Source organism: Hypanus sabinus, chromosome 2 (genome assembly GCF_030144855.1).
Source record: "Hypanus sabinus isolate sHypSab1 chromosome 2, sHypSab1.hap1, whole genome shotgun sequence".
NCBI lineage: Eukaryota > Metazoa > Chordata > Chondrichthyes > Myliobatiformes > Dasyatidae > Hypanus > Hypanus sabinus.
Genome location: NC_082707.1, coordinates 135,387,385 through 135,415,248, shown reverse-complemented (window position 1 = coordinate 135,415,248; position 27,864 = coordinate 135,387,385). Strand labels below are relative to the sequence as shown.

The 27,864-nt window shown below is 40.2% G+C and overlaps 1 long non-coding RNA gene across 1 annotated transcript in view; it reads left to right on the top strand.

The window, feature by feature from the left end:
- The window catches only part of LOC132384417 (uncharacterized), a 395,996-nt gene that overhangs the window by 43,299 nt on the left and 324,833 nt on the right, over nt 1–27,864 (top strand). The window contains exon 2 of the long non-coding RNA XR_009508885.1: nt 11,199–11,464. This is a non-coding gene — a long non-coding RNA (uncharacterized LOC132384417). The remainder of the gene's footprint in view (nt 1–11,198; nt 11,465–27,864) is intronic.

The following is a 27,864-nucleotide window of genomic DNA, read 5'->3' as shown; positions in this document are numbered from 1 at the left end:
CTACTACATAGGACCTACTCAAATGCCTTACTAATAAGCTCCATGTAGACAACATCCATGGCTCTATCTGTATCAATCACCTTCAATCAGGTTTATAAGATATGATTTATCCCTCAAAATGCCATGCTGACTGTCCCTAATGAGGCAATAATTTTCCAAATGCCCATAAATCCCATCTCTAAAAATCCTCTCCAGTAGCTTCCCCACCACAGTGTGAGATTCACCTGTAGCTTCCAAGTTTATTCCATTTTCCCACTTGAATTATGGAGCATTATTAGCTTCCTTCAGGACCATGCCCATGGCTAGAGAGGACACAAAGTTCTGGGCCTCTGAATGTTGTGATTTTACAAAAATTGGTGTGTCCTCATCACAACAGCCCTCCTTTTTGTAGCATTTGCAAAGTTGTTTGCTATACATGCGTGTTCTACATCCAAGTCAATAATCTACATTGAAAGAAGCTGGAGTCCTAGCAGTGACCCTGTGGTATCCTACCGGTCAGAGACTGCCAAGGTGAAAATTACCTCCCTATGCTTACTCATTGCTTCCTGCCTGTTCACCAGCTGATTCTGCTTGATTAGATTAAAACCTTCCAAATGCATTGTTAATACTTCATTAATATTTGATCATAGGATAAAGGGAATTACTATTTGGCGTAGTTCATGGTTCTCTCAGCAATGCACTCACTTCAGTGATTATTAATCTCATGGAACAGCACACTCAGTTTGCATGTATGAAGGATGCCTTACAATTAACTTGTTATTCTCAGCTCTGGCAAAATATCTTCAACCCAGACATTTAACTCTCTTTCTCTTTGCTCATATGGCCTGCTGTTTCCAGAATCTTCTCTTTTTATTTCAAGTTTTGAGCATTTGCCGTTTGGTAATTTTCAAATCCCCAGAATTTGCTGTTTATATCTTCCCTGTTAGATTCAATAAGTAAATGTCCAAAGCTAATAACATCATTTGTACTGCTATTTCTCAACCTATAGTATTTAATTCGTTTAACATTAAAAACTTTATTTTCATCCTTTTGATAATCGTTAGCTTTTTAAAAATACCAGAAAAAGACAAAATTAGCTTCTTTTGATTGGCAAATACTTGCATAACTCCACATGGTCTCTCATATATATACTGTTTAATCCTGTGCACATGTCCAATATTCAACACACCCAGTCCAAGACAAATATTGTACACAACCTGGCCACCTCATCAATTACAAGTTCTGAACTACATCCTTTCCAACGTATTTACTTAAATGAAAACAACTTCAGTTTGGTGGGTCTCATGATAATTTTAAAATGTGAGTTCTTGAATCACCATCTCTTTGAAATTTTCTGCAAAAAGACATTCCTTAAAAGCAGGACTCTCGAAGTTTTTCATGGGTGTTCTAAATGAATAGATACCTCATGTACAGCAGACATAGAAAAATATTTGAACTAATTTTTGCATTAAAAAACTGGAACATGAATCTCATAGAGAAATATTAAGTTTACTCTAGCTTAAATTCAGAAGGAATTTACTTGCAAAGGAATCTAAATCTTGTAAAAAATGCATTTTTCTTTTCATATTTATTTATGAATTAAAATGGCTGTTCACTTGAAACAGTTTTCCTGATCAACATCTAATTCTATGCTGTTGAAGAATCTTTCCTTTGGAGTTCTCTGCACACTTGTTGCTTTATCAGTTTAAACAATCAAAAGTCCAACATCTCCATAATGAATACTTGCAGTTAATTTCACTAACACTAAATATCTTATTCCAAAACAACACCCATGCTTTTACACCCTAATAAAGATTTTGATAATGATGTTTCCATTAAAAACTGTTGTATCCTATGCTTATATGAGCTGTTTAGTGAGAATTTTCAAAGAACAAATGAAAGAAATCGAAACTGCTCAAGTGCAAACGCTTAAAAAAGCACAAGGCAGATGTTTTATCGATAGCTGCTGATATCTAAGATATTTATGCTCATGAGTACAGCAGCATATTCAATTCATATGTGACTGTAGTTATGACCAGATGAGTTAAGCTGCCTTTGAAAATGTTTTGATTTGTTCTAAAATAATTTCTATATTCAATAAATTGCCCTCTGTAATTTCTGCCACTTCCAACAAGATTTCAGAGACATCTCCCTGTCTCCTTTCAACAACCCATATCATTCCCTTAGGTATAGCTTTGTTCTTTACCTCCACCAGTCTCTCCCTTTTCACTGCACTTCCTCATGGAACTGCAGAAGATGAAATACCTTCCCTTTAATATTTCCGTTCCCACCATCCTGGCATACAATCCTTCCAGGTGAAATGGGAATTCGTGTGCATTTCTTCTTATGTATTCCATTTGCCCCTAATGACATAGCTTCTTCTACATGTAAGAAACCAAATACAGATTGGGAAACCAGCCTGTAGAAGATCTCCATTCAGTCTGTCAGGGTGACCCTGAGTTTCCAGCTTCCTGTCACGTTAATTGCTTACTGCACTCAGATGTCTCTATATGTGCTCTCCTACATTGTTCTAATGAGGCCTAATGTAAACTCCAGGAACAACGCCTCACATTCTATCTCTGCAGCCTTTAGGACTCAATATTGAATTCAAACATGACATACGTATATTCAGCCTTTCAGGTTTATGTCAGACCTGAGCAGAGTTAGTCCATATCATCCACTGGTAATGCTAATTCTCTTCTTATTTGCTCTTTTCTCCCTGGTGCCATCAGGACTTGCTCCACCAAGTTCAGGACAGTTCTTACCCCTCAAACCATCAGGCTTTTGAACCATGGCGGATAACTCCACTCAACTTCACTTGCCCATCATTGAAATGTTCCCACAACCAATGGTCTCACTTTCAAAGACTTTTCACCTCATGTCCTCGATATTTATTGATTGTTTATTTATTATTATTACTTCTTTCTTTTTGAATTTGCACGGTTTGTTGTCTTCTGAACTCTGATTGAACACGCAAGACGGGCAGCCTTTCATTGGTTCTGTTATGGTTATTATTCTATAGATATATTGAGTATGCCCACAAGAAAATGAATATCAAGGTTGTATATGGTGACATCTATGTAATTCGGTAATAAATTTACTTTGAACTTTGAACTTTTAACTGTTACCTGATCTGCTGAGTATTTCCAGTATTCTTTTATTTCAGACTTCCAGTTATGGTTGGATTTGGTTTCTCACACTTCCAGCATGTTTCACCTGTTTTTAAATTTATAGTTCTCATTTTTCTTGCTCTATTTATGCTCACTGAGACAGGTGAGTTAAGATTTATAAGCATTCATCTCCGTCTCTGAGACAGCACCAAAAATAATTGTTTCACTTGGACACTTTAACCTCCACTCCATCACAGATATTTCCTTTACTCTCTCCAACATCCAACTCTCTGCAACTTAAAATAACTTTCTTCTCTCACTTTTCCAATTCTATTAAATAATCAGTGACCCGATGTTAACGATATCAGTAAACACTCCAGTCAGTTGATTAGCCAAGGTCTTCAATACTCAGCTAGATGCACAACCTGGACTAGATGCTTCCTGTGTGATCAGTCTCTTGAAGGGCGCTCTCACATTGGTCTCAGAGACTGAAATTGGTCAAAGTGAGCCGTAAAGGCATTGACCTCATCTAGGGGCAAAAGCTTGTTACTACTTATGTCACTTAGTTTTGCTTTGTAGGAGATGATAGCATTGAAGCCCTTTTTAGCTCAAATTTGGTCCCCAATTGCCACTTTGCATATGAGATGACTTTTCAGAGGACTTGAAAACTTCAACAGATGTACCAAGGATAGCATTCTGACTGGCTGCATCATCATCTGGTATGGGGGCAGGGGGAGACAGGAAACCATTCAAACCAGACTAAGTCCTCAGATCTGCTCTCAGAGCAGCCAGAGTAGGCCCAGCACTCGGTCCCAATTCATCATACCGGCAGGGCAAAAACGTACAGTAGCAGGATCAGTTCCCAGCCTCAGCACCACAGAGAAAGGAATGAACATTCACGGGACAGCAAGCAATATCAACCCAACCCTTGCCTCTGTTCCTGACACTTGGGCTTCCAGTCTATTTGTGCGACCATTTTAATTGTCTAGACACTGGGTAGTGCTTTGACCCCCAGAACCAAAATATGCTTGGGCTGCCCAGCCCAAAGCCATTCTCAATCTCACCAAATTGCTTCAGTAAATATGTTATAAGTAATGGTCTTAGATGCCTTCCTTCATCTCTTAGTTTATTCAAGGCTTATGATTGGAGAAGACTCTGAATGATTTAATAAAATCTATGACAACTGAAGCGTATTCATTCAGGTCCTCGGATGAGGCCTTGAACACAGTCCAGTCCATAACTTGAAACAATTCCAGTGGCCACCTCTTTATTGTCCATAGCTCTAGTGCCTTGCTCTTTAGTCTCTGCCTGTATGCAGATAGGAGGAGAACAGCCAAATGTCAGATTTCTCAAATTGCAATCTAGGGGTGAAGCAGTAAATATTCCTAACAGTAGTGTAGCATAGAGTGAGTTTGCTGGGACCCCCGGCACTGCAGTTGATGTGCTGGTGGTGACTGGACAGAGATTTCTTCAAGCTAGCCTGAGTGAAGTCCCCAGCAAGGATATGAAAAACATCAGGTAAATTTCAGTTAATCTGGCTCTCCAGAAAGCTTTGTAACTCCAGTCACATTTTTGGAAACAAATATTCCATTCTGAAAACTCTCAATAGAGTTGCAGAGTCTTTTAAAATTATAAAAACATGAGACAGTCACAGAATCACATTATGCCCATGGCAGTATTCTGAACATCTCACAGAAAGATCTAATCACCCAATGGTCATCCTGTTTCTTCTCAGGGCATAACTTCAGCATAAGCATCTATTGAAAACACTGAGTGAAATGCCCTGCCAGGGGTGGTGGTAGATATATTAGGGCATTTAAGAAACTCTTTGACAGGTACATGAATGATAGAAAATGGAAGGCTACGTAGAAGGGAAGAGTTAGGTTGATCTATTTGTAGTTTAAAGCGTCAGCAGCATCGTAGGCCAATAGGCCTGGTTGTTGCTGTAGTGTTCTACGTTCTAAAAGAACACTTGAGAGTTTCAAAAGCACACTTTGTGCCAAAGTCCATCATATACAATGTTCATATCTCTCAAGTAATTTTAACATATGAGGGTCAGCTAATCAGCTCATCAAGTTCATTCCTGCTTGTTTCCTTGTAACCTCTAACTTGCTAATTAACATCTCAACTCTCCTGTCATTCACCTGCATCTGAAGCAATGTACAGTAGCCAGTTATCTACCAATCAGAGTAGAGGTTTAGTTTATTCCGGGTGCTTTGACACTTCTACAAGGGTTTGGGGGTTGCTATGATAGAGTCAAGGTGCAGATCCATGTTAAGGGTCTCAGTGTCTGAGCAGAGCTAAACTGGTGGACTGGGCAGTCAAAGACACCGGTTCTGCTGGGAGAAAGCCAAAAGGGGAGATAAAGGAGGGAGGGTTTCAGGATGAAGGAATTGAAGGCATTAAGGTGGTCAGAAGGAAGGAGCAGTAAAGGGGGGAAGGAGAGGATCAAAGGAGGATGTTCAAAGAGGATAAAGAGTGGAGGAGAAGGATGTGGATGTGGAAGATGAAAGGGTCATAATCAAAGAGACATACAAAAGTAAACCATGATAACAGGCAGCAGTGGAGGAGAAGTTAGAGGGTAAGGAGGCAGAGGAAGAGGGAAGGTGATGAAAGAGGGTGAGGAGGTGTTGGAGGAGGAGGTGAAGGAACAGTGGGCCGAGAAGGAGAGGGTGAATGAGAGAGCGTCGAAACATGTACAATACATGGCATTTTACTAATCAATCCACTTCCATTGCTGCTGATTTTATAGTTTGCGATTCTCTGGTACCACTTGTTCCAATCTCTCAATTTTGTATCTCCATCTGCTTCATGTCACCAAACCAATTATGCAGCGAGACAAATTACTGCCTTTAATTCCACAAAACCAACATTGTTTCATGTATATGGACCATTCACATTCCCTAAGTTACTTTCCCATTCACCTAAATGTGAGCTGAAACACTGACCTGACTGGCCCAGATAATTCTAGAACCATGTCACAAGGCCCCATGAGCTGAAACACTGACCTGATTGGCCCAGATAATTCTGGAACCATGTCACAAGGCCCTGCGAGCATTGTCATGGATTGCCCAAAGATGCCTTGCTCACTATCGCCCTCTGGAAGCATAAACACCTTGAAAAACCATATGCAGATCTTTGCCATCAGCGAAATTTTCTCATTATTTTTCAATGTCTCCACATAAAGAAATATTTATTATCTTTGGAAAATAATCAATACAATTTTAAGAATAACTTAATTAAGTGAATTGGAGCACGGTTTTAAATAATTAAAAACTCTTGACAAAAGTAACAATAAAGCAATGAATGTATCTTACTTTATGCTTCCGTTTCTTACCCAGATCTCTATAACCCCTATCCACATTAAGGCTTCCATATTCTGTGCCTGTTCCAATGTGATGCACAGTCTGAGACCAGGTTATCCAGTGAGTTGCTGGAAAATCTCAGCAACCTACACATAAGACCGCAAGGCCATAAGACATAGGAGCATAATTAGCCAATATGGCCTATCGAGTCTGCTCCTCCATTCAATCATGGCTGATGCTCTTTTCCCCTCCTCAACCTCAGTTCCCGGCCTTCTCCCCATAACCTTAGATACTATGTCCAATCAAGAACCTATCAATCTCTGCCTTAAATACACCCAATGACCTGGCCTCCACAGCTGCATGTGGTAACAAATTCCACAAATTCACCATCCTTTGGCTAAAGAAATGTCTCTACATCTTTGTTTGGAAAGGGGGCCCCTCTATGCTGAGGCTGTGCACTCTTGTCCTCGATTCTTCCACCATGGAAACACCTTTTCCATTTCTACTATGTCTAAGCCTTTCAATATTCGAAAGGCTTCAATGAGATCCCCCCTCATCCTTCTGAATTCCAGCGAGTACAGACCCAGAGCCATCAAATGTTCCTCGTATGATAACCCTTTCGTTTCTGGAATTGTCCTTGTGAACATCTTCTGCACCCTCTCCAATGCCAGCACATCTTTTCTAATAAAGAAAAAAAATTGGCTGATGGCAAAGAACTGCATGTAATGTTTCAAACGTCCAAAACTGTTCACAGTGCTCAAGGTGAGCCCTCACCAGTGCCTTATGAAGCCTCAGCATCACATCCTTGCTCTTGCGTTCTAGACATTTTGAAATGAATGCTAACATGCCATTTGCCATCCTCACCACCGACTCGACCTGCAAGTTAACCTTCAAGTTGTTCTACACAAGGACTCCCAAGTCTCTCTGTATCTCTGATTTCTGGATTTTCTGCCCATTTAGAAAATAGTCCACACATTTATTTCCACTACCATGTGCATGACCATGCATTTTCCAACCCTGAAATTCATTTGCCACTTTCTTGCCCATTCTCCTAATCTTGCCTAAGTCCTTCTGCATTCTTCCTGTTTCCTCAACACGACCTGCCCCTCCACCAATCTTTATATTATCTGCAAACTTGGCAATAAAGCCATCTATTCCATCATCTAAATCATTTATATACAGCATAAAAAGAAGTGGTCCGAACATCGACCCCTGCGGAACACCACTAGTCACTGGCAGCCAACCAGAAAAAGATCCTTTTATTCCCCTTACTGCCTCCTATCAATCAGCCGATGCTCTAATGCGTGGAGTGCAGCCAGTAAATTGCTGTTGTAACCTGGATATTAAGTTTAGGGCTTTCAGGCACACATAAGGTTCCCAAAACCTATCAACAAATTTATTGAGAAACACCAGCAGTCCTGCATGGAATGGATAGCAAAATCCTGGCCTTCAATTCTATTAATTTTGATGAACAAAGGCAAAGTGCAAAGCTGTGATTCTGTGGAAATACGTGGTTCAAAATGCATCGTGCAAAGTATGGGCCAATAAAGTTTGCTTTCTATTACAGTTCTCATGTAGGGGTGAGGGGGAGCACAGATGTTGTATTTTGATTCATCCTGTCCAGTTGGAAGCCAGAACAAATAAAAAACAAACACAATGAAGTAAATGCATTTAGTGCATTTAAGGATGAAGGATTCCAATACTTAAATAGTGGTGGCACATCTCAAAAATATATCCTCTCTCTGAGGATAATCAGAGTTGTGGCTATTTATAATCTCATATGATTTTCTAAGAATTTTACTTACCTTCCAAATGTACATCCAGGTGAAGTATACCTCCAAAAGTGCATTATTGCAGTTTATTTTTCGATTGCCTTCAATAGTTCTGCTATTTTCCCAGTTTCTACAAAGAAGTTACATAAAGACAACATTACAAGCAAAGGGCTTATTAATGCCACAGAATAATCTCACTACTCTGTGCCCTTTAGTGAACTGGGTCAGATAAGAGCTACATAGACACAGGGTAACCAACCAAACTAGACCAATGTTAAATATTGCTCAACACATTGGAGAAACTATACCACTTCTACTTCTGAAACTAGAAGCACGCAACACAATGATTTACAAGACATTGATCTATCATCACTAAGTTGTATTTTCTTAATCTGTCTTCCCTGACCCCATCCCAGCTAAATGAATAAGCAAATATTAAACATTTCGTCACATTTCCAGTCCTCACTTAGTGACAACAAAGGAAGCAGCACAGCTGTATTTTATCTCTTGTGTTTTTACTTCACTTTTCCTGCTGAATTAATGGCCCACTTGGTTTTATTCTCTTTGTTGTAAACCAGTCAAAAGTGACTCAGTGACATGTCATTGAAGTAGAATCCTTTCTTAGAAAATAATGAGCTATAAGGCTTGACATAAATAAGAACACATCAAATTGATGTGAGAGGAAAGTCTAAAAATAACGAGCGTCTAATTTCAGAATTAATGGCAATGTTATAATCAACATTAGCTGGCAATCAGGAGGACCATTTTACACAGTATTTGCTCTGTAGAAATGGTGAAGAATGAGGTGAATGGATTGGATGTTGAGTTTTTTGTTGAGTCAAGTTTATTGTCGTACGTACTATATTACATGCACAGGTGCAATGAAAAGCTTAGCTGCATCAGCACCTCAAGCACATAGCATCGTATAAGCAGCATTCTCAAGAAAATCATAGATTAAATATGCTATAAATTATACACAATTTTTATGAGGACAAAAACAGAATTAGAAAAAAAAACAAAAGTTCATTTTAATGCAAGGTAATCAGAGTGGTTATAGCATTTCTCAACTATGTGGTGATTAGGGTTCTGTCGGTTAGTTCAAGAACCGAATGATTGAAGGGAAGGAGCTGTTCTCGAACTCGCTGGTGTGGGACCTATACCTTTGTACCTCTTCTGTACTTCTTGCTAACAATATCTGCCTTAAGATGGCATGGCCCAAATTCAGGGGGGATCTTTGATGATGGACGTTGCCTTCCTGAGGCTGCTCCTCCTGTAGATACTACCGATGGCAGGGAGGGATGTATCTGTGATGTATTGGGCAGAGTCGATGACTCTGCAGATTTTTACATTGACATTGCCATACCAGATCATGATGCAATCAACTGGGATACTTTCAACAATACATCTGTACAAGTTTGTTAGGGCACTTGAGGAGAAGACAAACTTCTTTAACCTCATAAGGAAGGAAAGATGCTAGTGCATCTCCCTTAAACCAATCGTGTGATACATTAACAACCAAGAAATTAAAGCTGCGGACTCTCTTCACTGCTAGTCTCCAATGTAGACTGATGCATGTTTGACCTCCTTCTCCTTCCTGAAGTCACCAACCACTCTTTAGTTTTTCTTATGTTTAGGAAGAGTATGCAGCTGTGACTACACCCAACCAGTTATCCTTCTTGCTCCAGTATTTTGACTTGTCGCCACCTGCGATTCTGTAAGAAGGGCAACTGTAAATTTGTCGGCAAATTTGAAGATGGCATTGGAGCTATGCTTGGCCACACAGTCATGTTTGTACAGAGAGTAGTGCAGGGGCTTAGCACGCAACCTTGAGGCGCACCTGTATTGATGGTCAGTGAGGAGGAACTGTGACCAACCCTCATTGATTGAGGACGTTGAGTATCAGATTGCAGAGACTCAACACTCGAAACTTGATGAGGTTGGAAGGAATGATTGTGTTGAGTACCGAACTGCACTCATTGAACAGCAGCTTGACATATGTGCGTGGTCCTGTTGTCCAGATAGCCCAGAAAGGAGTGAAGGGCCAGAAGAATCACCTCTGGTTTGGGAGGGCAGTTGTTGGACCTGATTTTATCTTCAGAACCGAAATTGGACAAGTCATTTAAGGGTCTGTAGATGAAACTTTGGGATTAGTGAACCTAAGTTGGTGAGCTTGAAGCCAGTCATTGGAAAAGATGAATTTTGTCCTTGAGTCACACTCTAAATTGCAGGAATACACATTTCAGTAGTGTCAGAGAGGATATGAGAAAGGGAGTCTGGGATTAGCTGCTTGGGAGGAAATCACAACTGATCAGTGGGAAGTGTTTAAAAGCAGTAAGAGTTCCAAATCACCACATCCCTTTAAGGATAAAAGGTAAAGGTGTTTAGTTTTAGGTAATGCTAGTTAAGAAAGGATATTGAAAGTTTTACTTGGAAAGAGAGGAGGATTATTATGAAATGCATTGTTTAGTAGCAGTAGTACAATGTAAAGACATTAAATTAGTATAAATTACAAAGTAAAAAAATTGTGCAAGAAAGAAACATTAATGAAGTAGTGCTCTTAAATTCATGGATTGTTCAGAAATCTGATGGCATAGTGGAGAAGCTGTTCCTGAATCAGTGAGCTTGGATCTTCAGGCTCCTGCACCTTCTCCCTGATGGTTGCAATCAGAGCACATGTACTGGATATTGAAGGTTCTTAGTGATGAGAATGGTTCTGTCCCGCCATCAAGATGGCTGAGTCTATAATAACTCTCTGTAGCTTCTTCCAATTCTGTGCATTTGAGGCTCCACACCAGACTGCAATGCAACCAGTCCTCTTTACACTTACAGAAAATAGTACGAGTTTTTTGGTGACATACCAAATCTCCTCAAATTCTAACAAAGCAGAGCCACTGGCATATCTTCTTCATGATTCCACCAAAGTGCCTTGGCAGAGCTTAGGAGGGATAATGGTACCTAATGGCGACTCCCTTGCTTGCATCTTTGGAAACAGCTCTATTTCCACCTTTAATATCGTTATTGTTCCCTTTCAGGGCTCATTTGAAGACCCTGACCTGGAGTTACACGCAGGCTTCAGTTCTTTGCGGGAATGGGACTCATTCTCGGGGTTCCACGACTGGCCGTTATTCAACATGCCAAGGGTTTGGCCTGAGAGTCTCGATCGTGTTCGGAAGCCTAAGATCTCGGGGCTCTGGAGACAGGCGGATCAAGGGTCAGCGTCATGACAGGAGACTCGTGTAACGTTAAGGAGGCCGGAAAATTTTTCGCTGTGACACTGCTATGGGCCCAAAGACAGGAGGTTTGTGATCTTTGGACACAGAGCTTGAAAAAAGTGGCAAAATGGACTTATAACATCGTGAACTAGTGGGTTGTTGTTGTGTCCCCCGCTCGCTGTGAAAATGGAGGAACCCCCTTCTCCCTTGGCAGGGAGAGAGAGAACCTGTGCTTTGTTGAATGTCAGATGTCGGGGTAACTTGGGTATCACTTAGCTCATGCTCATGTACGGTAGCAGGTGTGCTTTCTGTTTTGCCGGTGGGGTGAAGGAGGTTTGTTGCTCGCTGCCACTTACATGCGGTGGGGAGCTGGGGGGGGGGTACTTTGGGGTTCTCATGTTTAACTGTCGTTCATTCTTTGGGGCACCTCTCTGTTTTCGTGGATGTTTGCAAAGAAAAAGCATTTCAGGATGTATATTGTATACATTTCTCTAACATTAACCTCGACCTTTGAACTTTGAAGTGTTGGCCAACCAGGTCCAAAATTGATTTGGTGATAGGAGGTAGAGGGCACTGGTGGAAAGGTGTTCTTCTGACTGGTGACTTGCAACAAGTGATGTACCACAGGGATCAGAGCTGAAATCTTTGTGTTTGTAATATACACCCAGTGGCTACTTTATTAGGTACCTCCTGCAGCTAATAAAGTGACCACTGAGTGTATGCTTGTGGTCTTCTGCTGCTGTGGCCTAACCACTTCAAAGTTCAAAGAGTTGTGTATTCAGAGATAATCTGCGGCACACCACTGTTGTGATAGTGATTCCTTCAGTTACTGTCATTTTCCTGTCAGCTTGAACCAGTCTGGCCATTTGCCCACCGAAATACCGTTCACTGATTGTTTTAGTTTGCTTCTCGTGCCATTCTCAGAGACTCTTGTGCATGAAAATCTCACAAGGTCAGCAATTTCTGAGATACACAAACCTCTGGCAACAACAAAATTTCCACGGTCAAAGTCAGCTGAATCACATTCGTTCCCATTCTAAAGTTTGGTTTAAACAATATCTGAACCTCTTAACCATATCTGCATGCTTTTACGTTTTGAGTGGCTGCCATATGACTAGCTGATTATATACTTGCATTAATGAGCAGATGTACAGTTGTACATAATCAATTGGCTACTGGGTGTAGATAAACGACTTGGCTGAGAATATGGGAGGAATGATCAGTAAAATGTGTGGAGACATTGGCAGCGAAGAAGATAGTCTGGGAGATTGTTGCACACATTGTAAGTCAGCTGGAAAGTTACACCTTAGGAGAACTAATGTACAGAGAGAACTTAGATCCAAGGCTTTAGCTCCCTGAAACAAAAGTTATTTAGTGTGAAAGCAATACATTTAGTATGCTTTCCTCTATATAATATAATTAGATCACATTCAGAGTATTGTGTACAATGTAGCTGCCACACCACAGGAAGGATGTGGTAGCAACTGAGAAAGTACTGCAGGGATTTATCCAGATGTTACTTGGAATGAAGGCCTGTAGTTATAAGGAGAGACTAAAAAGCCTGGGTTCATTCTCACCAGAATTTTAGAGGCTGATTGGTGGCCTTGAGGAGGCTTATACAACTATAAGGGGCACAGATCGGAAGAATCTTTTTCCCAGGGCAGGGTAATTTGGTACTAGAAGGCACAGATTTAAGATGAAAAATTTATAAAGAGACAGAATGGGTAAGTTCTCTTTTCATACAGAGTATGGTGGTTATATGGAACAAACTGCCACAGGCGGTAATGCAGTAAAATATGATTGCACTGCTGAAAACGTGCTTGTATAGTACTTAAATAGGAAAGGCACAGAGGGATATGGTTCTAATAAGGACAAATGGAATTAGTGTAGAGAGGCAAAAAGTGCCTGTTTTGTGCTGGATGTTTCTATGATTCCATGATTCCGTGATAAGCTTGATTAAGTTTCAAAAAAGTCAAGCCTAATTGTTTGGATCAGCCAATAACCCCCAAAAAATGCCAGTGTAAGGCAACAAACTACACTTCACTATCAATTTTATGGGAATAGCCCGCATCAATTCATATGCTTACTCTCCATCATCAAAGTAGTTTAAATTTGTGGTCAGATCAACAGGGCAAAGTCATTGCATTCAATGAAAGTTAGATATTATATCTCTGCCATTTTAGAGGGAGAAAATACTCTATTTTATAAACTTATTCAGCAAGCTCTAAATTTATGTCAAGCTAGTTTCAATACAAAAAACATCCCCAAAGAAGTGGATGTGATCTCATTGGTTCTTCATGGGATCTTGGATCACCTGGGTAATACAAATACCTATGTCAGGATGTTATTTATTGAGATCAGTTCACCGTTGAAAACAAACAATACTCCAGTTCTGATCAAAAAGCTCCAGAATCTGGGTCACTGTACCTCTCCCTCTGTAAGTTCCTTACTGGAAGCTACAATCTGCAATATGTCTCTACCTCACTCACAATCACCTCAGGAATGTGTGCTTAGCCCACTGCTCTATTGTCTCTACACCCACGACTGTGTACCTAGGCACAGTTCAAATGTCATATATAATTTTGTTAGCAGAATTTCAGATGGTGATGAGGCGGTCTACAGGCACAAGAAGTAACAGTAAATTGAGTGATATTCCAGCAACAACCTTGCACCCATCATCAGTAAGTCAAAGAACTGTTTGTGGATTTCAAAAGGGTAAAAATTGGGAACGCACACCAGTCCTCATAGAGGGATCAGAACTGGAAAGATAGAGCAATTTCAAGGTCCTAGGTGTAAATATCTCTGAGGATGTAAACTGAACTCAGCATATTGATGCAACTACAAAGAAGGTATGCCAATGGCTGTATTTCATTGTGAGTTTGAGAAGATTTGGTATGTCACCAAAAACACAGATGTACTGTGGAGAGCATTCATACTGGTTGCATCACTGTCTGGTATGGGGGGGGGGGGGGGTGGCTACTGCACAGGGCTGAAATAAGCTGCAGAGAATTGTCAACTTAGTCAGCTCCATCATGGTCACTTGCCAGGGCATCATCAAGGAGCAATGCCTCAAAAACATGGCATCATTAAAGACCCCTAACACCCAGGTCATACCTTGGTTCTCATTTCTACCATCAGAAAAGACACAGAAATGTGAAGGCACACGCTCAACAATTCAGGAGCAGCTTCTTCTCCTCTGCCATCCGATTTCTGAATGGACATTGATCCCATGAACACTACCTCACCTGCATTACTACGTATTGCATTTTACTGCTGCTGGAAAGTCAACAAATTTCACAACATATGCGGGAGATATTAAACCTGATTTTGCTTCTGCATCTAACATATGCAAGTGATTTTGTTGAAAACTTGGCCACACCTAAAACCTGGTGGAAATCATCTCAGCATGAAAACACGGTATTGGGAGGATAAACAGTCAAAATAGCAGAAGTAAAATAGTTGTGACCGATGAAATTCTGTACCTATTGGAACAGAGATCATCTGCACCCTAGCATAAATGCTAAATATTCAGAGGCTAGAAATAATGCGCGCATAGAAACGACTCAACCCAAACTGAAATTCAATACTTTTAAATTTATTTCTACAGTAACTACTAGTGACAACATTGGCATCAAAGGCTAATGAGATGGGAAATTGTCTTATGCAAAACTAACATATAAGAAAGTTCAAAACTTCAGGCTGTTCTACCAGAAGAGCTTCAATGGCAGCAGGGAACTATTGAACTAATTCAAAGGAGTCCCAGGTGTAAGAGAAAGGGGCTGAGGGCAGATGCTGTTCTTTGGAAAATTGTACTTGGAGTTAATTTAATCCAAATCAACAAAGTGCACCACTGGGCATACTTCCAAACTAATGTAACAGAAAAGTAACTGGTGAAAATACATGGCAGGGTTGTCAGTTTCTGAAAAGGAAAAACTGCAGCATATGTCATTCATGCATCACCTAGGATAAACTAGCCTAAGGAATATCAGGAAAAATAATAAAAATATTTCAATAGATCTCAAAAGGAACTAAAATCTGAGCAAACCAGACTCTGTACTTATAACATTGATTTTTTTACTGTCTGCAAAGTTGTCTGACATTGTAGATTAAGACCTAGACTGAAATAAATTGAATCTAATTTGTGGTGAGTTTGGTGGTGCTTCAACCTGTCTAAAATAATTTAAAGAGTGAAAAGAAAACAATGACATGCAATGATCAAAGTCAATGCAGAGAAGTCAAAAGTTTAAGAGGAGAAGTTTTTGTATTTTAGGGATGAGCTTTCAGACCTCTCATGGCTTCAATGGAGCTGATCAGACAAACTTTACAGTCATCCTTTGCACCGACTGTCTCTATGCTGAAAGGGATCTTAGCATTTAAAGCATTTAAATGCGTTGGACTTGAACTGACACAAGGAACAATTTGGGTTGCCAAATAAATTATAGATTTGGAAGGATGCTCAGAATAGTACCAGGAAAACATTGATTGCCTTTATTACATAAAAAAAAACAGGAAGAGATCTTGTCAGGGTGGTGACTTTCTCAGATAATTCCTAAATTACCTCCATTTAATGTAACATTAGAACATTTTATATTGATATCAGGCTCTTACCTACGTGAAAAAAACAAAGTATTTTCTTAACAAAGTTTAAAGTTCCACTGTGAACTTTCCAAAGCTCAGTGGTTCCAATCTGATTTGTTGGATCTGATCCAATTTGCTCACCATCACAACAGTAGATAACACTTCATTGTCTCTTCACTCAACCCTGGAAAATCTGGAGAGTGAAGATGCATTCATCGGGATGTTCTTCGTTGATTACAGCTCTGCATTCAATACTATAATCCGCTCAAAACTAGTCAATAAGTTTCAAGACCTGGGCCTCAATGCCTCCTTCTGCAAACGGATCCTCAATTCTCTCACTTCGAATTGGCAACGTCACTTCCACAATCACCATCAGCACAAGTGCACCACAAGGCTGTGCGTTTAGTCTCCTCATCAATAGTCTTTATAATCATGACTATGAGGCCAAGCACAGCTCCAGTGCCATACCTGTTGCTGACAACGCCACTGTCATTGGCCATTCAAAGGTGGTGACAGATCAGACTATAGGAGGGAGATTGAAAATCTGGTGGAATGGTGCCACAACCACAAACTCTCACTCAAGGTCAGCAAAATCAAAGGACAGATTATTGAGTACAGGAGGAGGAAAACCAGAGTCCATGAGCCAGTACTCATCAGGAATCAGAGGTGGAGAGGGTCAGAAACTTTAAATTCCTTGGTGTTATCATTTCAGAGGATACATCGCAGGTCCAGCACGTAAGAGCCATTACAAAGAAAGCACAGCAGTGCCTCTATTTTCTTAGAAGTTTCTGAAGATTCGGCATGTCATCAAAAACTTCGACAGACTTCTATAGATGTGTGGTAGAGGGTATGCTGACCAGTTACATCATGGCCTGGTATGGAAGCACCAATGACTTTGAACAGAAAAGCCTACAAAAAGTAGTGGATACAGCCCAGTTGAGCCCTCCCCACCACTGAGCACATTTACAAGGAACGCTGTTGCTGGAAATTAGCATTCATTATCAAAAACTCCCACCACCCAGGCCATAGTCTCTTCTCACTGTTGCTGTCAGGGATGAGGTACAGGAGTCTCAGGACTCACACCACCAGGCTCAGGAACAACTGAAGCCCCTCAACCATCAGGCTCTTTAACCAGAGGGTTCACTCAACTTCACTCCTCCCAAAACGGAACCGATCCCCATCCTATAGACTCAATTTAAAGAACTCGGACTCATGTTCTCAATATTTATTGCTATTTTATTTATTATTATTATTGTCTGTATTCGCATAGTTTTTTGTGTTTTGCACATTAGTTGTTTGCTTGTCTTTGTTGTGTTGTGTTTTTTCTTAATTCTATTGTGTTTCTTTGAATTTACTGTGAATGCTGCAAGAAAATGAATTTCAGGGTAGCATATGGTGAGATATATGCACTGAATAACAAATTTACTTTGAACTTTTGAGCTTTGAACATTGAATGTTTTGTTTAGTCAATACCTTTACTTGAAAGACAAGAAATCCTGCTCACAGATACTTCAGACTCTTGCAAAGGGTTCTCTGCACCTTTCGGTGGGTTATACAATGGTCTGAAAATTCGTTCTATAATTCCTGTTTAAAGCAGGAGCTGAAGGATAATGGAAAATAAATATGGAGTCTCATAAAATAAATGAGAACACAATGTAACAATGAGATTGCAAGAACACTGAAGCTGAAGAACTATGTGTAAACAAATTACTTTAGATTAAGTTGAATTCACACTTCCTGCATCTGTACCTTCATATATCATATGTACATGATATATGTAAATGAAGAGCAGATTATTGACATATGGAAGTGGTAGAAGAGTGTTTGACTTCCTCATCAGCTGACCACAGTCAGTACAGATTAGAAATGACATCTACTACTCACTGAAAATCAACACCAGCACACCTCAAGAATGCATTCTTGGCTCGCTGCACAAACATCATCTATAAATTTACCAGTGACACAAATGCTATCCGGAGGATTTCAGATAGTGACAAGGAGTCTCAGAGGAGTGAGCTGGATCAACTGGTTGAGTAGTGTTGCTACTAAAACCTTGCATTCATTGTCAGTAAGACCAAGGAATTGACTGCAGACTTCAAAAAGGAGAAGTTGAAGGGAACACACACCAGTCATCACAGTGAAAGGGGTGAACAATTTCAATTTTCTGGGTGTAAATATCTCTGGAGATATGTACTGGGTTCAACCAATTGATGCATGGCAATGGCTGTATTTCATTAGGGGTCTGAGGAGATCTGGTATGTCAGCAAAGACTCTAGCAAATTTCTCCAGACGTGCCATGGGGAACATTCTAACTGGATGCATCATCATCTGGTTTTGAGGGGTCACTGCACAGGATTGGATAAAGCTGCAGGAAGTTGCAAGTTCAGCCATCTCCATCACGGGCACTAGCCTCCCCACCATCCAGAACATCTTTAAAAGGTGATGCCTTAAAAAGGTGGCACTGATCATTAAGGACCCCCACCAGCCAGAACATGCTTTCTTTTCATTACTACCATCAGAGAGGAGGTATAGGAGCCTGTTTTGGAGTGGACCCTTAATGCTTTAGGGACAGCTTCTTCCCCTCTACCATCAGATTTATGAGCAGACAATAAACGGATGAACACTACCTCATTATTTTTGCTTTTGTTTTCCATTACTTATTTAACTTTTTTAACATATATGTTTCTAATTATAATTTAAAGTATATTTTATGTATTGCACTGTACTGCTTCTGCCAAACAACAAATTTCACAACATACGTTAGTGATAATAACTTAATTCTAATTTGGTATTTGCCCCAATCTTGAGGAATTGGCAACTTGATCGGTAACTTTAAATTCCTGAGCAGTAACATATTGGATGACCTGTCCTTGGCCCAACACACAGAAGGTGCAACAGCATCTTTAGTTTCTTAAGAGGTTAAGGAGATTTGGCTTGCAATCAAACGAGCTTCAACAGATGTGTTGTTGAAAATATCGTGACTGGTATGGCAATTAAAATACACCGGAATGCAAGAGGCTGCAAAGAGCAGTGGACTGTCCAATACATCACAGACACATACCTTGCCTCAACTGGTAGTATCAACAGGAGGTGCTGCCTCAAGAAAGCAAAACCATTATCAAAGATCCCCCACCACCCTAGCCATTCTGTCCTCTTGCACCTACCGATGGGCAGCTGGTACAGAAGCCTGAAATACCACCCATCAGATTCAGGAACAGCTACTTGCATTCAACCATTTGGTTCTTGAACCAACCTGCACAGACCTAACCACTACCTTAGTATAGCAACACATTGTCCACTTCGACCACGCTGCACTAAAACCATTCATCTTCTGTTCTAATTGCATTCTTCATTGTAACAATTGTGAATAACTTAAGTTTAATTGATATTTTCTTGTAACTACTGATAACAGGATGCAATGTGCCTGTAATGCTGCTGCAAATAAGTATTTTTGCTCCTGCAGATACATATATCTGTAGATGAAACAGTAAACTTGACTTTAAGTTTGATATAATTGACGGAAGTGCATACCAAATACAACATATTAAATTCACAAATTAGATGCTGATAACTCAAAATTATAAAATGTTGAGAATCATGATAGAATATTCAGTGAAATATCTTATGAAATGTATGAAACTAGTTTTGGCTCAAAGAAGATAACTAGCATCAGATGAAGCAAAGAGAATTGCCCATTTTACATCCTCTCATAACAGTATTTTTGTTTTTGACTAAGAAAATGTGCATGTCACACTTAAAGCTGCATAGTAAGCTGGATTTATGCTCCAAAACTGGTTACAAATTGATATGAAAAGCTTATCAATCACCATAAACCACTGACACAAGAGACTACAGAAATTGGAATCTGGAGTCACAAACAATCTGCTAGAGGTCAGGTCTGTGGAAGGAATGTTCTGATGTAGGGTCAGTGACTCAGCTTTAAATCTTTTTCTGCTGCCTAATTTATTAACTGTTGCCAGCCTGTCCTACATGTACATTCAGTAAACACTTAATTATGTACATCTGTAGATGCTCATTAATGCAAAAATTTAATCAGCCAATCATGTAGCAGCAACTCAATGCATAAAAACATGCAGATTTGGTTAAGAGGATCATTTGTTGTTCATGTGAAAGATCAGAAGGAGGAAGAAATGTGATCTAAGTGACTTTGACTGTGGAATGATTGTTGGTGCCAGATAGGGTGCTATGAGTATCTCAGAAACTGCTGATTTCATGGGATTTTCATGCACAACTGTTTCTAGAGTTTATAAAGAATGGTTAACCAGCATTACTGCAGAATAATTGCTGGTGCCAGACAGGATGATTTGTATATCTACCCTTTTATATTCTTGTCCTCTCTAAATGAATGCTAACATTGCACTTGTCTCACTTACCACTGAATCAACATGCAGGTTAACCTTTAGGGAATGCTGCACAAGGACTCCCAAATCCTTTTTCACTTCTGATTTTTGGATTTTCTCCCCATTTACAAAATAGCCTATGCCCTTATTGCTTCTATCAAAGTGCATGATCAAACATTTCCCTACATTTCATTCCAACTGCCACTTTTTTGCCCATTCTCCCAATCTGTCCAAGTCCACCTGCAGACTTCCTATTTCCTCAACACTACCTGCCACTCCAACCATCTTTGTATTATCTGAAAAGTTGGCCAGAAAGCCATCAATTCCACCATCCAAATCATTGACATAGAACTGAAAAGAAGCTCCCCCAATATTGACCCTTGTGGAACACCACATGTCACCGGCAGCTAACCAGAAAATGCCCTTTTATTCCCACTCTTTGCCTCCTGCCATTCAGCCAATCTTCTCTCCATTCAGGTACCTTTCCTGTAATACCATGAGTACTTAGCCTGTTAAGCAGTCTCATTAGTGGCTGCTTGTCAAAGGACCATGAAAATCCAAGTAAGCAAAATCCACTGATACTTCTTTCTTTACCAATCTTTTTTATTAAGTTTTGAATTGATAAACATAACAATGATAGTGATACAAAGAGATTGGGATTACATTAATAACAATTCGAGGGGCCAAATGGTCTACTTCTGCACCTATTGTCTATTGTCATATACAGAAACAGATTCCGAGTAACATGTGTAATCCAAGCCTTCCAATCTCTTTGTAACTAAACATGAAAAAGATTCAAAGAAAAAAGATTTTTACGAGGAAAAAACCCCCTAAACTAACAAAAAAAAGAATTAAACAAAAAACAAAACAAAACAAAACAAAAGCTGGGCTTGTTTTGAAACCTTGTTTCATTCGGTTAAAATGGTTATTTGTCATTAATTCCACTCCTCTATACACGAACTAAAAGGATTTGGAAAAGGTCAGCTTACATCATATGAAAATGTTGAATAAATGGTCTCCAAGTTTCTTCAAATTTAACGGAATGGTTGATAGTGCCACTCCTAATTTTTTCCAAGTTTAAGCATGTTATAGTTTGGGAAAACCATTGAAATGTAGTAGGGAGATTAGAATCTTCCTATTTAAATAAAATGGATTTTCTGGCTGTTAATATAACAAATACAATCAAACAGCAAGCTGAAGGGGATAATTGATTAGAGTCCATCGCTGGTAATCCAAAAATTATAGTACAGGTAATAGGATGAGGTTGTAAATCAATACGCAAAACTGCTGAAATAGTATCAAAGATATCTTTCCAATATTTTTCAAAAAGAGGACAAGACCAGAACATATGTGTCAAATAAGCTACCTCAGACTTAAATCTGTCGCAGACAGGATTTATACAGCAATAAAAATGAGCTAACTTGTCCTTGGACATATGGGCCTTATGAACCACTTTAAATTGTATCAAGGTGTGTCTAGCACACATTGAAGAAGTGTTAACTAGTTGGAGAATTTTCTCCCATTTCTCTAGAGGTAAAGGTACCTGAAGTTCTCTTTCCCATTCAGTCTTAATTTTATCAGATGTACCTAGGCGTATTTCCGTAATTATACTAGTACTAGGCATCCGTTAGTCTTGTGAGACCATGGATTTGTGCCTTGGAAGGTTTCCAGGACGTAGGCCTGAGCAAGGTTGTATGGGAGATCTGCAGTTGCCCAAGCTGCAAGCCTGCCCCTCTCCATGCCACCGATGTTGTCCAAGGGAAGGGCACTAGGACCCATGCAGCTTGATGCTGGTGTCGTTGCAGAGCAATGTGTTGTTAAAGTGCCTTGCTCTAGGACACAACACACTGCCTCAGCTGAAGCTCAAACCAGTGTCCTTCAGATCACTAGAACGATGCCTTATACACTAGCCCACGTGCCAACACCTTTCGTAATTTTCATAATTAGATCATAAATAATTGCTATTGAACTCTTCTAATAGGGGTTTAAACCTAAACTTTTTTCTGTAATTTCAGTTTGACGTGATATTGGAAAAGTAAGTAACATAATATTCAAAAAGTTTCTAATCTGTAAATATCTGAAAAAATGTGATCTAGGCAAATTATATTTATTAGACAACTGTTCAAAAGATATGAGACAGTAATCCATGAATAGGTCACAAAAATATGCTATTCCCTTCATTCTCCATAAAAGAAAAGCTTGATCAATTCCGGAAGGTTGGAAGAAAAAATTAGATATAATAGGACTTGATAGGATAAATTTATTCAATCCAAAAAATTTACGAAATTGAAACCATATTTGTATTGTATGTTTAGTTGTTGGATTAGTCACTTGTTTATTCAGTTTAGTAAGTGCAAAAGTAAGTGAGGCCCCTAAAATAGAAGCTAATGAGAACCCCTGTACAGACTCACACTCGAGGTTCACCCATCGTGGACATTGAACTTCATCCAGATCTTGTGTCCAAAATATTAAATAGTGAATATTAGTTGCCCAATAATAGGATCTAAAATTTGGCATTGCCAAACTGCCCTCCTTTTTTGATTTCTGTAAATATTTCTTACTTAATCTAAGATTTTTATTCTGCCATATATATGAAGAAATTTTAGAGTCAACAATGTCAAAAAAGGATTTAGAAATGAAAATTGGTACTGCCTGAAATAGATACAGAAATTTAGGTAAAATAATCATCTTAATAGTATTAATTCTACCAATCAACGATAAGGACAATGGGGGCCATTTAGTAAGCAGTTGTTTAACATGATCAATTAAGGGTAAAAAGTTAACTTTAAATAGATCCTTATGCTTCTTATTAATTTTAATGCCCAAGTAAGTAAAGTAATCAGTAACCAGTCTGATTGGTGATTGCCCATAGATTGGAGCTTGCATATTTAATTGGAAAAGTTCACTCTTATTAAGATTCAATTTATAATCAGAAAAAGTACTAAATTAAGCAAGTAGTAATATTATTGTAGGGATGGATTTCTCTGGATTAGAGATATATAATAACAGGTCATCTACATATAGTGATACCTTATGTATCTCATTCCCATGAATAATACCAAATATATTGGGTGAATCATGAACAGTGATTGCCAAGGGCTCCAAGGCAATATCAAATAGTAAGGGACTTAAAGGACAGCCCTATCTAGTACCTCAAAAAGGCCCGAGAAAGGGGGATCTCTGATTATTGGTAAGTACAGAAGCCAAAGGTGTATGATATATCAATTTAATCCAAGATACAAACCTTGGGCTAAAATTAAATTTCTCAGGCATACTAAATAAATATTCCCATTCAACTTCATCAAACACCTTCTTGGTGTCGAGTGAAATAACACATTCTGGGGTTTTAGATGAAGAATTATAAACAATAATCATTAACCTCCTAACATTAAAATAGGAATAGTGATTTTTAATAAATCCTGTCTGGTCATCAGAGACAATTTGCGGCAATATATTTTCGAATCTAATTGCCAATATTTTAGAAAGGATTTTGGAGTCCACATTCAACAAGGATATAGGTCTATATGATGCACATTCAGTGGGGTCTTTATCTTTTTTAGGAATTAAAGAAATAGATGCTTCATAAAAGGATTGTGGTAATTTGCCAACAGATAAAACATCCTTAAAGACAATAGACAATAGGTGCAGAAGTAGACCATTCAGCCCCTCGAGTCTGCACCGCCATTCTGAGATCATGGCTGATCATTCACTATCAATACCCAGTCCCTGCCTTGTCCCCATATCCCTTGATTCCCCTATCCATCAGATATCTATCTAGCTCCTTCTTGAAAGCATCCAGAGAATTGGCCTCCACCATCTTCCGAGGCAGTGCATTCCACACCTCCACAACTCTCTGGGAGAAGAAGTTCTTCCTCAACTCTGTTTTAAATAACTGACCTCTTATTCTCAATCCATGCCCTCTGGTACTGGACTCTCCCAACATCTGGAACATATTTCCTGCCTCAATCCTATCAAATCCTTTAATTATCTTAAACGTTTCAATCAGATCCCCTCTCAATCTCCTCAATTCCAGTGTGTACAAGCCCAATCTCTCTGCGTAAGACAGCCCTGCCATCCCAGGAATCAACCTAGTGAATCTACGCTGCACTTCCTCAATTGCCAGAATGTCCTTCCTTAAACCTGGAGACCAAAACTATACACAATATTCCAGTTGTGGTCTCACCAGGGCCCTGTACAAATGCAAAAGGACATCCTTGCTCTTGTACTCAATTCCCCTTGTAATAAAGGCCAACATTCCATTTGCCCTCTTCACTGCCTGTTGCACTTGCTCATTCACCTTCATTGACTGATGAACTAGGACTCCTAGGTCTCTTTGCATTTCTCCCTTACCTAACTCTACAACGTCCAGACAATACTCTGCCCTCTTGTTCCTGCTTCCAAAGTGATAACTTCACATTTATTCACATTGAATGACATCTGCCAAGTATCTGCCCACTCACCCAGCCTATCCAAGTCTCCCTGTATTCTCCTAACGTCTTCTTCGCATGTCACACTGCCACCCAGTTTAGTATCGTCAGCAAACTTGCTGATATAGTTTTCAATGCCCTCATCTAAATCGTTGACATAAATCGTAAAGAGCTGTGGTCCCAATACAGAGCGCTGTGGTACCCCACTAGTCACCTCCAGCCAGTCTGAGAAACACCCATTCACTGCTACGCTTTGCTTTCTATCTGCCAACCAGTTTTCTATCCATGTTGAAACCCTGCCCCCAATGCCATGAGCTCTGATTTTACTCACCAATCTCCTACGTGGCACCTTATTGAATGCCTTCTGAAAATCTAGGTACACAACATCCACTGGCTTACCCTCATCTAACATCCTTGTTACACCCTCAAAAAACTCCAACAGATTAGTCAAGCATGATTTGCCCTTGGTAAATCCATGCTGGCTCGGCCTAATCCTATTACTGCCATCAAGATGTGCCACTATTTCGTCCTTAATAATGGACTCAAGCATCTTCCCCATGACTGACGTTAAGCTAACAGGGCTATAGTTCTCCGTTTTCTCCTTCCCTTCCTTCTTGAAAAGTGGGATAACATTAGCCACTCTCCAATCTTCAGGAACTGATCCTGAATCTAAGGAACATTGGAAAATGATTACCAACGCATCCGCAATTTCCTGAGCCACCTCTTTTAGAACCCTCAGATGCTGACCATCTGGACCCGGGGATTTATTAGCCTTCAGTCCTATCAGTCTACTCATCACAGTTTCTTTCCTAATGTCAATCTGTTTTAATTCCTCTGATATCTTATGACCCTGGCCCATCCATACATCTGGGAGATTGCTTGTGTCCTCCCTGGTGAAGACAGATCTAAAGTACACATTAAATTCTGTTGCCATTTCCCTGTTTCCCATAACAATTTCTCCCAATTCATTCTTCAAGGGGCCAACATTGTTCTTAACTATCTTCTTTCTCTTCACATAGCTAAAAAAGCTTTTGCTATCCCCTTTTATATTCCTGGCTAGACTGAGCTCATACCTGATTTTTTCTCTCCGTATTGCTTTTTTAGTTAAGATCTGCTGTTCCTTAAAACTTTCCCAATCATCTGTATTCCCATTCATCTTAGCCCTGTCATACTTCTTTTTCTTTAATGCTATACAATCTCTGACTTCCTTTGTCAACCACTGTGGCCTCTTCCCCCTCTTTGAATCCTTCCTTCTCATTGGAATGAACTGCTTTTGCTTTTGCTTTTGCAACTTTTGTATTATCCCCAAGAATATCTGCCACTGCTGATCCACTGTCTTTCCTGCCAGGGCATCCGCCCATTTAACTTTGGCCAGCTCTTCCCTCATGACTCCGTAGTCTCCTTTATTTAATTGCAACACTGACACCTCTGATCTGCCCTTATCTCTCCCAAATTGTAGATAAAAACTTATCATGTTATGATCACTACTTCCTAATGGCTCCTTTACTTCAAGATCACTTATCAATTCCTGTTCATTACACATCACCAAGTCCAAAATAGCCTTGTTCCTGGTTGGCTCAAGCACAAGCTGTTCCAAAAATACATCCCTTAGACACTCCACAAACTCCCTATCCTGGGGTCCAGCACCTACCTGATTCTCCCAGTTCACCTGCATGTTGAAATCTCCCATAACGACTGCATTACCTTTAGCACATGCCAATGTTAACTCCCTAATCAACTTGTACCCAATATCCACGCTACTGTTTGGGGGCCTGTACACAACACCCATTAGGGTCTTTTTACCCTTACTGTTCCTCAGCTCAATCCACACAGACTCTACTTCCCCTGTTCCCAAGTCACCTCTTGCTAAGGACTGAATCTCATTCCTCACCAACAGGGCCACCCCACCCCCTCTTCCCATATTTCTGTCTCTACGATAGCATGTATACCCTGGTACACTCAATTCCCAGGCCTGATCCCCTTGCAGCCATGTCTCTGTTATCCCAACAATATCGTAGTTCCCCATTTTCATCTGAGCTTCAAGCTCATCTGTCTTATTTCTGACACTACGTGCATTCAAGTATAGAATTCTTAGCCCATTCCTCCTCTCTTTGCTTAAAACACTGTCTGTTGTACCTAACCCAGCTCCTTGAACTTTCATCGGGCTAATTGCACCTTGAATTTTGATGACCTTCTCAAGATCACCCAAACCTTCTACACATTTAACCCCAAGCTCCTTCTGACCAACCCTCTGTACATGTAACTTTTCCAACACATGTTCTGTCTCACCTTTCTCCTTTACACATTAATATTTGGGAAATGTGTATTCCCCACCTGTCCCTTATCCTTCATCTTATCATCTTCTCTCATAATCTGGATCCCTGCCCCCTGCACATCTAGTTTAAACCCCCCCCCCCCCCGAGCAGCACTAGCAAACATTCCTGCAAGAATGTTAGTGCCACTCCAGTTCAGATGTAGACCGTCCCTTCGAAACAGATCCCAATGTCCCTGGAACAAAGACCAATTATCCAAAAACCTGAACCCTTCCTTCCTGCACCATGCTCTCAGCCTCGTATTAATGTGCATAATCATTCTATTCCGCCTCACTCACATGTGGCACAGGTAGCAATCCCGAGATTGTCACCCTGGAGGTCCTGCCTTTCAGCTTCACTCCTAACTCCCTGAACTCTCTAAGCAGGACCCCCTCACTCACCCTACCTACATCGTTGGTCCCTACATGGACCACTACATCTGGGTTCATACCCTCGTTCTCAAGAATAGCCTGCACCCGATCTGAGATGTCCCGGACCCTGGCACCAGGGAGGCAACATACTATCCGAGACTCCCGATCTGCCCCACAAAATCTCCTATCTGCCCCCCTGACTATAGAATCCCCTAAAACTATCGCTCTCTTCTCTTCCCTCCTCCCCTTTCTAGTTGAGGGTTCAACTTCTGTGCCAGAGGCAGGACCACTACAACTCATTCCTGGTAGGTCATCCCCATCAACAGTATCCAGTATGGTATACTTATTGTTAATGGGAATGGCCACAGGGGTGCTCTGCTCTCTCTGCCTGCTCCCCCTGCCTCTCTGGACCGTCACCCATCTGCCTACTTCTTGGA